General features: G+C 53.9%; 1 long non-coding RNA gene across 1 annotated transcript; it reads right to left on the bottom strand.

Annotated features, from left to right (window-relative positions):
• Positions 1 to 3589: 3589 nt before the first annotated feature.
• On the bottom strand, positions 3590 to 7317 carry LOC144734873 (uncharacterized). Its single transcript, XR_013588553.1, has 3 exons — positions 7180 to 7317; positions 6018 to 6074; positions 3590 to 3951 (listed from the first exon to the last, which is right to left on the bottom strand). It is a non-coding gene; the product is annotated as an uncharacterized LOC144734873 (long non-coding RNA).
• Between the last annotated feature and the right edge of the window lie 7230 nt (positions 7318 to 14547).

Here is a 14547-nt window from a genome sequence, read left to right as displayed (position 1 = left end):
AAATAAAATGAAACAAAAATCACGACGTTTCGGAGGCAACACAAGTCTCCGTCATCAGGTGGGACCGTCACAGCCGAATTAGCTGCATCAAGTGAGGCAATGATTCAAGATGTAATCCCTTATAAGCAAGTTGCTTTCTTACTGATGCAGCTAATATTGCTGATGATGGTACTGATGGTACTGATACTGATGATACTGCAGATGATACTGCTGCTGATGATGGTACTGATGATGGTACTGATGATGATGATACTGATGATACTGTTGATGATACTGTTGATGATACTGATGATGATGATACTGATGATGATGGTACTGATGATGGTACTGATGATGATGATACTGATGATGATGATACTGATGATGATGGTACTGATGATGATGATACTGATGATGATGGTACTGATGATGATACTGATGATGATGATACTGATGATGATGGTACTGATGATGATGGTACTGATGATGGTACTGATGATACTGATGATGATGATACTGATGATGGTACTGATGATGATGATACTGATGATGATGGTACTGATGATGATACTGATGATGATGGTACTGATGATGATACTGATGATGATGATACTGATGATGATGGTACTGATGATGGTACTGATGATGATACTGCAGATATTGCTGATGATGGTACTGATGGTACTGATGATGATGATACTGATGATACTGCAGATGATACTGCTGCTGATGATGGTACTGATGATGATGATACTGATGATGATGGTACTGATGATGATACTGATGATGATGATACTGCAGATATTGCTGATGATGGTACTGATGGTACTGATGATGATGATACTGATGATACTGCAGATGATACTGCTGCTGATGATGGTACTGATGATGATGGTACTGATGATGATGATACTGCAGATATTGCTGATGATGGTACTGATGATGATACTGATGATACTGCAGATGATACTGCTGCTGATGATGGTACTGATGATGATGATACTGCAGATGATATTGCTGATGATGGTACTGATGATATTGCTGATGATGGTACTGATACTACTGATGATGATATTACTGCCACTGATGATGATTCTGCTGATGAACATGATTCTGTGAATAATCTACAACCACCACCACCATCATCAATCTTATTCGGTTTTAAAGTAACACATTTCGTTAAGAGCAACGCGCAATTTTGGTAGAAACTAAAAATTTGAAAGTAAAAATTTCGATAAAAAAAACCATTTTTACGAAGTAAAATTAAAGACTCACACAGAGACCCACAGACTCACCACCACACAGAGACCCACAGACTCACACAAAGACCCACAGACTCACCACCACACAGAGACCCACAGACTCACACAGAGACCCACAGACTCACACAGAGACCCACAGACTCACCACCACACAGAGACCCACAGACTCACACAAAGACCCACAGACTCACCACCACACAGAGACCCACAGACTCACACAGAGACCCACAGACTCACCACACAGAGACCCACAGACTCACACAAGAACCCACATACTCACACAGAGACCCACAGACTCACACAGAGACCCACAGACTCACACACAGACCCCTAGACTCACACAGAGACCCACAGACTCACACAGAGACCCACAGACTCACACACAGACCCCTAGACTCACACAGAGACCCACAGACTCACACAAAGACCCACAGACTCACACAGAGACCCACAGACTCACCACCACACAGAGACCCACAGACTCACACAGAGACCCATAGACTCACACAGAGACCCACAGACTCACACAGAGACCCACAGACTCACACAGAGACCCACAGACTCACACAGAGACCCACAGACTCACACACAGACCCCTAGACTCACACAGAGACCCACAGACTCACACAGAGACCCACAGACTCACACACAGACCCCTAGACTCACACAGAGACCCACAGACTCACACACAGACCCACAGACTCACACAGAGACCCACAGACTCACACAGAGACCCACAGACTCACACAGAGACCCACAGACTCACACAGAGACCCACAGACTCACACAGAGACCCACAGACTCACACAGACACCCACAGACTCACACAGAGACCCACAGACTCACACAGAGACCCACAGACTCACACAGAGACCCACAGACTCCCACAGAGACCCACAGACTCACACAGAGACCCACAGACTCACACAGACCCATAGACTCACACAGAGACCCACAGACTCACACAGAGACCCACAGACGCACACAGACCCATAGACTCACTACATAGAGACCCACAGACGCACACAGACCCATAGACTCACACAGAGACCCACAGACTCACCACCACACAGAGACCCGTAGACTCACACAGAGACCCGTAGACTCACCACCACACAGAGACCCATAGACTCACCACCACACAGAGACCCATAGACTCACCACCACACAGAGACCCATAGACTCACCACAACACAGCATATTTGGAGGCAAAAAACCTCTGGTCTGACACCACAGAGGGTATCTGGAGGTAAAAACCTCTGGTCTGACACCACAGAGGGTATCTGGAGGTAAAACCCTCTGGTCTGACACCACAAAGGGTATCTGGAGGTTAAAATAACCTCTGGTCTGACACCACAGAGGGTATATGGAGGTAAAAACCTCCGGTCTGACACCTGGGGAGAGCTCTGGAGAGTGGGTGGATGAGTGGGTGAGTGGGTGAGTGAGTGGCTGAGTGAGTGTGCGAGTGAGTGAGTGGGCGAGTGAGTGAGTGGCTGGGTGAGTGGGTGAGTGAGCGAGTGGGTGAGTGGGTTAGTGAGTGGCTGACTGAGTGACTGAGTGACTGAGTGAGTGGGTGAGTGACTGAGTGAGTGGGTGAGTGACTGAGTGAGTGGGCGAGTGAGTGAGTGGCTGAGTGAGTGAGTGGGTGAGTGAGTGGCTGAGTAGGTGAGTGAGTGACTGAGTGAGTGGGTGGGTGAGTGGGTGAGTGAGTGAGTGAGTGGGTGAGTGGGTGGGTGAGTGGCTGAGTGAGTGAGTGAGCGAGTGAGTGGGCGAGTGAGTGAGTGGCTGAGTGAGTGGGTGAGTGAGCGAGTGGGTGAGTGGCTGACTGAGTGACTGACTGAATGACTGAGTGAGTGGGTGAGTGAGTGACTGAGTGAGTGGGCGAGTGAGTGAGTGGCTGAGTGAGTGAGTGGGTGAGTGAGTGGCTGAGTGGCTGAGTGAGTGCGTGGCTGAGTAGGTGAGTGAGTGACTGAGTGAGTGACTGAGTGACTGAGTGACTGAGTGAGTGGCTGAGTGAGTGGCTGAGTGGCTGAGTGACTGACTGAGTGACTGACTGAGTGAGTGGCTGAGTGAGTGAGTAAGTGACTGAGTGACTGACTGACCGACTGACTGAGTGACTGAGTGACTGAGTGACTGACTGAGTGAGTGGCTGAGTGAGTGAGTAAGTGACTGAGTGAGTGACTGACTGACCGACTGAGTGACTGACCGACTGACTGACCGACTGACTGACTGAGTGACTGAGCGAGCGAGCTGAGTGATAAAACTACCACAACCTCTGCCTCTTATACTCAACAACCTCCGAATCGAACTCAGACTCACCGCCACCACCACCACCACCGCCACCACCACCACCACCACCACCACCGCCACCGTAGTCATAACATTGAGCGAGCGGGTGAGCGAGTTGGCGAGCGGTCGGGTGAGCGAACGGGCGAGCGTGCGGGTGAGCGAACAAGCGAGCGGTCGGGCGAGCAAGCGGGTGAGCGTGTGGGTGAGCGTGCGTGCGGTACGAGTCTGCATAGTGACCTCCCAGACCCTGTGAGTGTTGACCAACGTAGAAGCCTTCTGGCGAAGCTTCTGGAGATGGTAGCAAGTGTGTCGGTGGGGGAGGGGTGGTGGTGAGATTGGTGGTGAGCGTGGTGGAGCTGGTGAGCGTGTTGGTGAACGGTTGGGAGTGGGGGGGTGAGGGGCAGGAACGTTTCCGGCGTTGCTGTGGTGGGTAGGGGAGGGGAGAGAAAAAATCATCATCATCAGTAGTAGTATCATCATCATCAGTAGTAGTATCATCAGTAGTATCATCATCAGTAGTAGTATCATCATCATCATCATCAGGAGTAGTAGTAGCATCATCAGTAGTAGTAGTATCATCATCATCATCAGTAGAAGTATCATCATCAGTAGTAGCATCATCAGTAGTAGTAGTATCATCATCAGTAGTTGTAGTAGTATCATCATCATCATCATCAGTAGTAGTATCATCATCATCAGTAGTAGTACCATCATCAGTAGTAGTATCAACATCATCAGTAGTAGCATCATCATCATCATCAGTAGTAGCATCAGCTGAGTGAGTGAGTAGGCCAGTGAGTGGGTGAGTGGGTGGGTGGGTGAGTAGGTGAGTGAGTGGGTGAGTGAGTGAGTGAGTAGGTGAGTGAGTAGGTGAGTGGGTGGGTGAGTAGGTGAGTGGGTGAGTGAGTGGGTGAATGAGTGGGTGAGTAAGTGGGTGACTGAGTGAGTAGGTGAGTGAGTAGGTGAGTGGGTGGGTGGGTGAGTAGGTGAGTGGGTGAGTGAGTGGGTGAATGAGTGGGTGAGTGAGTGGGTGAGTGAGTGAGTAGGTGAATGAGTGGGTCCGTGGGTGGGTGAGTGAGTGGGTGAGTGAGTAGGTGAGTGAGTGAGTAGGTGAGTGAGTGAGTGAGTAGGTGAGTGAGTAGGTGAGTGGGTGGGTGGGTGAGTAGGTGAGTGGGTGAGTGAGTGGGTGAGTGAGTGAGTAGGTGAGTGAGTGGGTCCGTGGGTGGGTGAGTGAGTAGGTGAGTTAGTGAGTGAGTAGGTGAGTGAGTGAGTAGGTGAGTGAGTGAGTGAGTGAGTAGGTGAGTAGGTGAGTGAGTGAGTGAGTGAGTAGGTGAGTGAGTGAGTGAGTAGGTGAGTGAGTAGGTGAGTGAGTAGGTGAGTAGGTGAGTGAGTGGGTGAGTGAGTAGGCGAGTAGGTGAGTGAGTAGGTGAGTGAGTGGGTGAGTAGGTGAGTGGGTGAGTGAGTGAATGGGTGAGTGAGTAGGTGAGTGGGTGGGTGAGTGAGTAGGTGAGTGAGTAGGTGAGTAGGTGAGTGAGTAGGCGAGTGAGTAGGTGAGTAAGTGAGTGGGTGAGTAGGTGAGTGAGTGGGCGAGTAAGTAGGTGAGTGGGTGAGTGAGTAGGTGAGTGAGTGGGTGAGTGAGTGAGTAGGTGAGTGAGTAGGTGAGTGGGTGGGTGAGTAGGTGAGTGGGTGAGTGAGTGGGTGAATGAGTGGGTGAGTAAGTGGGTGAGTGAGTGAGTAGGTGAGTGAGTAGGTGGGTGGGTGGGTGGGTGAGTAGGTGAGTGGGTGAGTGAGTGGGTGAATGAGTGGGTGAGTGAGTGGGTGAGTGACTGAGTAGGTGAATGAGTGGGTCCGTGGGTGGGTGAGTGAGTGGGTGAGTGAGTGAGTAGGTGAGTGAGTGAGTAGGTGAGTGAGTGAGTGAGTAGGTGAGTGAGTAGGTGAGTGGGTGGGTGGGTGAGTAGGTGAGTGAGTAGGTGAGTGTGTAGGTGAGTAGGTGAGTGAGTAGGTGAGTGAGTAGGTGAGTGAGTAGGTGAGTGTGTAGGTGAGTAGGTGAGTGAGTAGGTGAGTGAGTAGGTGAGTAGGTGAGTGAGTAGGTGAGTGTGTAGGTGAGTGGGTGAGTGAGTAGGTGAGTGAGTAGGTGAGTGAGTAGGTGAGTAGGTGAGTGAGTAGGTGAGTAGGTGAGTGAGTAGGTGAGTGAGTAGGTGAGTAGGTGAGTGAGTAGGTGAGTGTGTAGGTGAGTAGGTGAGTGAGTAGGTGAGTGTGTAGGTGAGTAGGTGAGTGAGTAGGTGAGTGTGTAGGTGAGTAGGTGAGTGAGTAGGTGAGTGAGTAGGTGAGTGAGTAGGTGAGTAGGTGAGTGAGTAGGTGAGTAGGTGAGTAGGTGAGTGAGTAGGTGAGTAGGTGAGTGAGTAGGTGAGTGTGTAGGTGAGTAGGTGAGTGAGTAGGTGAGTGAGTAGGTGAGTAGGTGAGTGAGCAGGTGAGTGAGTGGGCTACCTGGTGTCCATTGTGACTCTGTGATCTCAAGTCTCCGAATGCAAACGGAACCAAATCCTGAAGACAGACAGAGACAGTGAAGATGATGATGATGATACTGCTACTGATGATGATGATGATACTACTACTACTGATGATGATGATACTACTACTACTGATGATGATGATACTACTACTACTGATGATGATGATGATGATACTACTGATGATGATGATACTACTGATGATGATGATGATGATACTACTACTGATGATGATACTACTGCTGATGATGATGATGATAGTACTGATGATGATGATGATACTACTACTGATGATACTACTGATGATGATACTACTGATGATACTACTACTGATGATGATGATGATACTACTACTGATGATGATGATGATACTACTACTGATGATGATGATACTACTGATGATGATGATACTACTGATGATGATGATGATACTACTACTACTGATGATACTACTACTACTGATGATACTACTACTACTGATGATACTACTACTACTGATGATACTACTACTACTGATGATGATGACGACACTACTACTGATGATGATGATGATGACACTACTACTGATGATGATGATGACACTACTACTGATGATGATGATGATACTACTACTGATGATACTACTGATGATGATACTACTGATGATGATGATGATACTACTGATGATGATGATGATACTACTAATACTGATGATGATGATACTACTGATGATGATACTACTGATGATGATGATGATACTACTGATGATGATACTACTGATGATGATAATGATGATACTACTACTACTGATGATGATGATGATACTACTACTGATGATACTACTGATGATGATGATGATACTACTGATGATGATGATGATACTACTACTACTGATGATGATGATACTACTGATGATGATGATACTACTACTACTGATGATGATGATGATACTACTGATGATGATGATACTACTACTACTGATGATGATACTACTACTACTGATGATGATACTACTACTACTACTGATGATGATACTACTACTACTACTGATGATGATACTACTACTACTACTGATGATGATACTACTACTACTGATGATGATACTACTACTACTGATGATGATGATGATGATACTACTGATGATGATGATGAATCTGGACCTGGGGTCTCCTCGGGCTGCAGAAGGCCGGGGTGCTGCTGCTGGTGGTCACGGGACCGCGAAGGCCGTAAGGAACTTCCCCGAGGTAGTAGCAGCGTCCATCATCAAGCTGAGACACACACAGAGTGAGAGGGTGGGTGGGTGAGTGGGTGGGTGGGTGGGTGGGTGAGTGAGTGGGTGGGTGGGTGGGTGAGTGAGTGGGTGGGTGAGTGAGAGGGTGGGTGGGTGGGTGAGTGGGTGGGTGAGTGGGTGGGTGGGTGAGTGAGTGGGTGGGTGGGTGAGTGAGTGAGTGGGTGGGTGGGTGAGTGAGTGAGTGGGTGGGTGGGTGGGTGAGTGGGTGGGTGGGTGGGTGAGTGAGTGGGTGGGTGAGTAGGTGGGTGAGTGGGTGGGTGGGTGAGTGAGTGAGTGAGTGGGTGGGTGGGTGAGTGAGTGGGTGGGTGGGTGAGTGGGTGGGTGGGTGGGTGAGTGAGTGGGTGGGTGGGTGGGTGAGTGGGTGGGTGAGTGGGTGGGTGGGTGAGTGGGTGGGTGGGTGGGTGGGTGAGTGGGTGGGTGGGTGAGTGGGTGGGTGGGTGGGTGAGTGAGTGGGTGGGTGGGTGGGTGAGTGGGTGGGTGGGTGGGTGAGTGGGTGGGTGAGTGAGTGAGTGGGTGGGTGAGTGGGTGGGTGAGTGAGTGGGTGGGTGGGTGGGTGAGTGGGTGGGTGGGTGAGTGAGTGGGTGGGTGAGTGGGTGGGTGAGTGGGTGGGTGGGTGAGTGGGTGGGTGGGTGAGTGAGTGGGTGGGTGGGTGGGTGAGTGAGTGAGTGGGTGGGTGGGTGAGTGGGTGGGTGGGTGAGTGGGTGGGTGGGTGGGTGAGTGGGTGGGTGAGTGGGTGGGTGGGTGGGTGAGTGGGTGGGTGGGTGAGTGGGTGGGTGGGTGGGTGAGTGGGTGAGTGGGTGGGTGGGTGGGTGGGTGAGTGAGTGGGTGGGTGGGTGAGTGAGTGGGTGGGTGGGTGGGTGAGTGGGTGGGTGAGTGGGTGGGTGGGTGAGTGAGTGGGTGGGTGGGTGGGTGAGTGGGTGGGTGAGTGGGTGAGTGAGTGAGTGGGTGGGTGGGTGAGTGAGTGGGTGGGTGGGTGGGTGAGTGAGTGGGTGGGTGGGTGGGTGGGTGGGTGAGTGAGTGGGTGGGTGGGTGAGTGGGTGGGTGAGTGGGTGGGTGAGTGGGTGGGTGGGTGAGTGGGTGGGTGGGTGGGTGGGTGGGTGAGTGGGTGGGTGGGTGAGTGAGTGAGTGGGTGGGTGGGTGGGTGAGTGGGTGGGTGGGTGAGTGGGTGGGTGGGTGGGTGAGTGGGTGGGTGGGTGGGTGGGTGGGTGAGTGAGTGAGTGGGTGGGTGAGTGGGTGGGTGGGTGGGTGGGTGAGTGAGTGAGTGGGTGGGTGGGTGGGTGGGTGGGTGAGTGAGTGGGTGGGTGGGTGGGTGAGAGGGTGGGTGAGAGGGTGGGTGGGTGGGTGAGAGGGTGGGTGAGAGGGTGAGTGGGTGGGTGGGTGGGTGAGTGGGTGGGTGAGTGGGTGGGTGGGTGAGTGGGTGGGTGGGTGGGTGAGTGGGTGGGTGAGTGGGTGGGTGGGTGGGTGGGTGGGTGAGAGGGTGGGTGAGAGGGTGGGTGAGTGGGTGGGTGAGTGAGTGGGTGGGTGAGTGGGTGGGTGAGTGGGTGGGTGAGTGGGTGGGTGGGTGGGTGGGTGAGTGAGTGAGTGGGTGGGTGGGTGGGTGAGTGAGTGGGTGGGTGGGTGGGTGGGTGAGTAGGTGAGTTAGTGAGTGAGTAGGTGAGTGAGTGAGTAGGTGAGTGAGTGAGTGAGTAGGTGAGTAGGTGAGTGAGTGAGTGAGTGAGTAGGTGAGTGAGTGAGTGAGTAGGTGAGTGAGTAGGTGAGTGAGTAGGTGAGTAGGTGAGTGAGTGGGTGAGTGAGTAGGCGAGTAGGTGAGTGAGTAGGTGAGTGAGTGGGTGAGTAGGTGAGTGGGTGAGTGAGTGAATGGGTGAGTGAGTAGGTGAGTGGGTGGGTGAGTGAGTAGGTGAGTGAGTAGGTGAGTAGGTGAGTGAGTAGGCGAGTGAGTAGGTGAGTAAGTGAGTGGGTGAGTAGGTGAGTGAGTGGGCGAGTAAGTAGGTGAGTGGGTGAGTGAGTAGGTGAGTGAGTGGGTGAGTGAGTGAGTAGGTGAGTGAGTAGGTGAGTGGGTGGGTGAGTAGGTGAGTGGGTGAGTGAGTGGGTGAATGAGTGGGTGAGTAAGTGGGTGAGTGAGTGAGTAGGTGAGTGAGTAGGTGGGTGGGTGGGTGGGTGAGTAGGTGAGTGGGTGAGTGAGTGGGTGAATGAGTGGGTGAGTGAGTGGGTGAGTGACTGAGTAGGTGAATGAGTGGGTCCGTGGGTGGGTGAGTGAGTGGGTGAGTGAGTGAGTAGGTGAGTGAGTGAGTAGGTGAGTGAGTGAGTGAGTAGGTGAGTGAGTAGGTGAGTGGGTGGGTGGGTGAGTAGGTGAGTGAGTAGGTGAGTGTGTAGGTGAGTAGGTGAGTGAGTAGGTGAGTGAGTAGGTGAGTGAGTAGGTGAGTGTGTAGGTGAGTAGGTGAGTGAGTAGGTGAGTGAGTAGGTGAGTAGGTGAGTGAGTAGGTGAGTGTGTAGGTGAGTGGGTGAGTGAGTAGGTGAGTGAGTAGGTGAGTGAGTAGGTGAGTAGGTGAGTGAGTAGGTGAGTAGGTGAGTGAGTAGGTGAGTGAGTAGGTGAGTAGGTGAGTGAGTAGGTGAGTGTGTAGGTGAGTAGGTGAGTGAGTAGGTGAGTGTGTAGGTGAGTAGGTGAGTGAGTAGGTGAGTGTGTAGGTGAGTAGGTGAGTGAGTAGGTGAGTGAGTAGGTGAGTGAGTAGGTGAGTAGGTGAGTGAGTAGGTGAGTAGGTGAGTAGGTGAGTGAGTAGGTGAGTAGGTGAGTGAGTAGGTGAGTGTGTAGGTGAGTAGGTGAGTGAGTAGGTGAGTGAGTAGGTGAGTAGGTGAGTGAGCAGGTGAGTGAGTGGGCTACCTGGTGTCCATTGTGACTCTGTGATCTCAAGTCTCCGAATGCAAACGGAACCAAATCCTGAAGACAGACAGAGACAGTGAAGATGATGATGATGATACTGCTACTGATGATGATGATGATACTACTACTACTGATGATGATGATACTACTACTACTGATGATGATGATGATACTACTGATGATGATGATACTACTGATGATGATGATGATGATACTACTACTGATGATGATACTACTGCTGATGATGATGATGATAGTACTGATGATGATGATGATACTACTACTGATGATACTACTGATGATGATACTACTGATGATACTACTACTGATGATGATGATGATACTACTACTGATGATGATGATGATACTACTACTGATGATGATGATACTACTGATGATGATGATACTACTGATGATGATGATGATACTACTACTACTGATGATACTACTACTACTGATGATACTACTACTACTGATGATACTACTACTACTGATGATACTACTACTACTGATGATGATGACGACACTACTACTGATGATGATGATGATGACACTACTACTGATGATGATGATGACACTACTACTGATGATGATGATGATACTACTACTGATGATACTACTGATGATGATACTACTGATGATGATGATGATACTACTGATGATGATGATGATACTACTAATACTGATGATGATGATACTACTGATGATGATACTACTGATGATGATGATGATACTACTGATGATGATACTACTGATGATGATAATGATGATACTACTACTACTGATGATGATGATGATACTACTACTGATGATACTACTGATGATGATGATGATACTACTGATGATGATGATGATACTACTACTACTGATGATGATGATACTACTGATGATGATGATACTACTACTACTGATGATGATGATGATACTACTGATGATGATGATACTACTACTACTGATGATGATACTACTACTACTGATGATGATACTACTACTACTACTGATGATGATACTACTACTACTACTGATGATGATACTACTACTACTACTGATGATGATACTACTACTACTGATGATGATACTACTACTACTGATGATGATGATGATGATACTACTGATGATGATGATGAATCTGGACCTGGGGTCTCCTCGGGCTGCAGAAGGCCGGGGTGCTGCTGCTGGTGGTCACGGGACCGCGAAGGCCGTAAGGAACTTCCCCGAGGTAGTAGCAGCGTCCATCATCAAGCTGAGACACACACAGAGTGAGAGGGTGGGTGGGTGAGTGGGTGGGTGGGTGGGTGAGTGAGTGGGTGGGTGGGTGGGTGAGTGAGTGGGTGGGTGAGTGAGAGGGTGGGTGGGTGGGTGAGTGGGTGGGTGAGTGGGTGGGTGGGTGAGTGAGTGGGTGGGTGGGTGAGTGAGTGAGTGGGTGGGTGGGTGAGTGAGTGAGTGGGTGGGTGGGTGGGTGAGTGGGGTGGGTGGGTGGGTGAGTGAGTGGGTGGGGTGAGTAGGGTGGGTGAGTGGGTGGGTGGGTGAGTGAGTGAGTGGGTGGGTGGGTGAGTGAGTGGGTGGGTGGGTGAGTGGGTGGGTGGGTGGGTGAGTGAGTGGGGTGGGTGGGTGGGTGAGTGGGTGGGTGAGTGGGTGGGGTGAGTGGGTGGGTGGGTGGGTGGGTGAGTGGGTGGGTGGGTGAGTGGGTGGGTGGGTGGGTGAGTGAGTGGGTGGGTGGGTGGGTGAGTGGGTGGGTGGGTGGGTGAGTGGGTGGGTGAGTGAGTGAGTGGGGGGTGAGTGGGTGGTGAGTGAGTGGGGTGGGTGGGTGGTGAGTGGGTGGGTGGGTGAGTGAGTGGGTGGGTGAGTGGGTGGGTGAGTGGGTGGGTGGGTGAGTGGGTGGGGGTGGGTGAGTGGGTGAGTGGTGGGTGGGTGGGTGGGTGGGTGAGTGAGTGGGTGGGTGGGTGAGTGGGTGGGTGGGTGAGTGGGTGGGTGGGTGGGTGAGTGGGTGGTGTGGTGGTGGGTGGGTGGGTGAGTGGGTGGGTGGGTGAGTGGGTGGGTGGGTGGTGAGTGGGTGAGTGGGTGGGTGGGTGGGTGGGTGAGTGAGGTGGGTGGGTGGGTGAGTGAGTGGGTGGGTGAGTGGGTGGGTGGGTGAGTGAGGTGGGTGGGTGGTGGTGGGTGTGGGTGGGTGAGTGGGTGAGTGAGTGGAGTGGGTGGGTGGTGTGAGTGAGGTGGGTGGGTGGGTGGGTGAGTGAGGTGGGTGGGTGGGTGGGTGGGTGGGTGGGTGAGTGAGTGGGTGGGTGGGTGAGTGGGTGGGTGAGTGGGTGGGTGAGTGGGTGGGTGTGTGGGTGGTGGGTGGGTGGGTGGGTGAGTGGGTGGGTGGGTGAGTGAGTGAGTGGGTGGGTGGGTGGGTGAGTGGGGTGGGTGGGTGAGTGGGGTGGGTGGGTGAGTGGGTGGGTGGGTGGGTGGGTGAGTGGTGGGTGGGTGAGTGGGTGGGTGGGTGGGTGGGTGAGTGAGTGAGTGGGTGGGTGGGGTGGGTGGGTGAGTGAGTGGGTGGGTGGGTGGGTGAGAGGTGGGGTGAGGTGGGTGGGTGGGTGGGTGAGTGGGTGGGTGAGAGGGTGAGTGGGTGGGTGGGTGGGTGAGTGGGTGGGTGAGGTGGGTGGGTGGGTGAGTGGGTGGGTGGGTGGGTGAGTGGGTGGGGTGAGTGGGTGGGTGGGTGGGTGGGTGGGTGAGAGGGTGGGTGAGAGGGTGGGTGAGTGGGTGGGTGAGTGAGTGGGTGGGTGAGTGGGTGGGTGAGTGGGTGGGTGAGTGGGTGGGTGGGTGGGGTGAGTGAGTGGGTGGGTGGGTGGGTGGGGTGAGTGAGTGGGTGGGTGGGGTGGGTGGGTGAGTGAGTGGGTGGGTGGGGTGGGTGGGTGGGTGGGTGGGTGGGTGGGTGGGTGAGTGGTGGGTGAGTGAGTGGGTGGGTGGGTGGGTGGGTGGGGGAATGAGTGGGTGGGTGGGTGGGTGGGTGGTGAGTGGGTGGGTGGGGTGGGTGGGTGGGTGGGTGAGAGGGTGGGTGGGTGGGTGGGTGAGAGGGTGGGTGAGTGGGGGTGAGTGGGTGGGTGGGTGGGTGAGTGGGTAGGTGAGTGGGTGGGTGGGTGAGAGGGTGGGTGGGTGAGTGGGTGGGTGAGTGGGTGGGTGAGTGGGTGGGTGGGTGGGTGGGTGGGTGAGAGGGTGGGTGAGAGGGTGGGTGAGTGGGTGAGTGGGTGGGTGAGTGAGTTGGTGGGTGGGTGAGTGGGTGGGTGGGTGAGTGGGTGGGTGAGTGGGTGGGTGGGTGGGTGAGTGGGTGGGTGGGTGGGTGAGAGGGTGGGGTGAGGAGGGTGGGTGAGGTGGGTGGGTGGGTGGGTGAGTGGGTGGGTGGGTGAGTGGGTGGGTGGGTGGGTGAGTGGGTGGGTGAGTGGTGGGTGGAGTGAGTGGGTGGGGTGGGGTGGAGTGGGTGGGTGAGTGGGTGGGTGGGTGGGTGGGTGGTGGTGAGTGTGGGTGGGTGGGTGGGTGAGTGAGTGGGTGGGTGGGTGGGTGAGTGGGTGGGTGGGTGGGTGGGTGCGTGGGTGGGTGAGTGGGTGGGTGAGTGGGTGGGGTGGGTGAGTGAGTGGGTGGTGGGTGGGTGAGTGGGTGGGTGGGTGGGTGGGTGAGTGGGTGGGGGTGGGTGGGTGAGTGGGTGAGTGGGTGGGTGAGTGGGTGGGTGGGTGGTTGAGTGGGTGGGTGAGTGAGTGGGTGGGTGAGTGGGTGGGTGAGTGAGTGGGTGGGTGGGTGGAGTGGTGTGCGGTGGGTGGGTGAGGAGTGAGTGGTGTGGGTGAGTGGGTGGGTGGGTGGGTGGGTGAGTGAGTGAGTGGGTGGGTGAGTGGGTGGGTGGGGTGGGTGAGTGGGTGGGTGGGTGAGTGGGTGGGTGGGTGGGTGAGTGGGTGGGTGAGTGGGTGAGTGAGTGGGTGGGTGGGTGGGTGGGGTGAGTGAGGTGGGTGGGTGGGTGAGTGGGTGGGTGGGTGGGTGAGTGGGTGGGTGGTGAGTGGGTGGTGGGTGGGGTGAGTGAGTGGTGGGTGAGGGGAGTGGGTGGTGTGGGTGGGGTGGGTGGGTGTGTGGGTGGGTGGGTGGGTGGGGTGAGTGGGTGGGTGTGGGTGGGTGAGGGTGTGTGTGTGGGGTGAGTGGGTGGGGTGGGTGGGTGGTGGGTGGAGTGGGTGAGTGGTGTGGGTGAGTGGGTGGGTGGAGGTGAGTGAGGGGTGGGTGGGTGGGTGTGAGTGGGTGGTGTGAGTGGGTGGGTGTGGGTGGGTGAGGTGGGGTGGGTGAGTGGTGTGTGGGTGGGGGGTGGGGTGGGTGAGTGAGTGGAGTGGGTGGGTGGGTGGGTGG

Source organism: Lampetra planeri, chromosome 3 (assembly GCF_965212315.1).
Source record: "Lampetra planeri chromosome 3, kcLamPlan1.2.h2, whole genome shotgun sequence".
Taxonomy (NCBI): Eukaryota; Metazoa; Chordata; class Hyperoartia; order Petromyzontiformes; family Petromyzontidae; genus Lampetra; species Lampetra planeri.
Note: the sequence above shows the minus strand (reverse complement) of the source record. Positions and strands in the feature narration are given on the sequence as shown.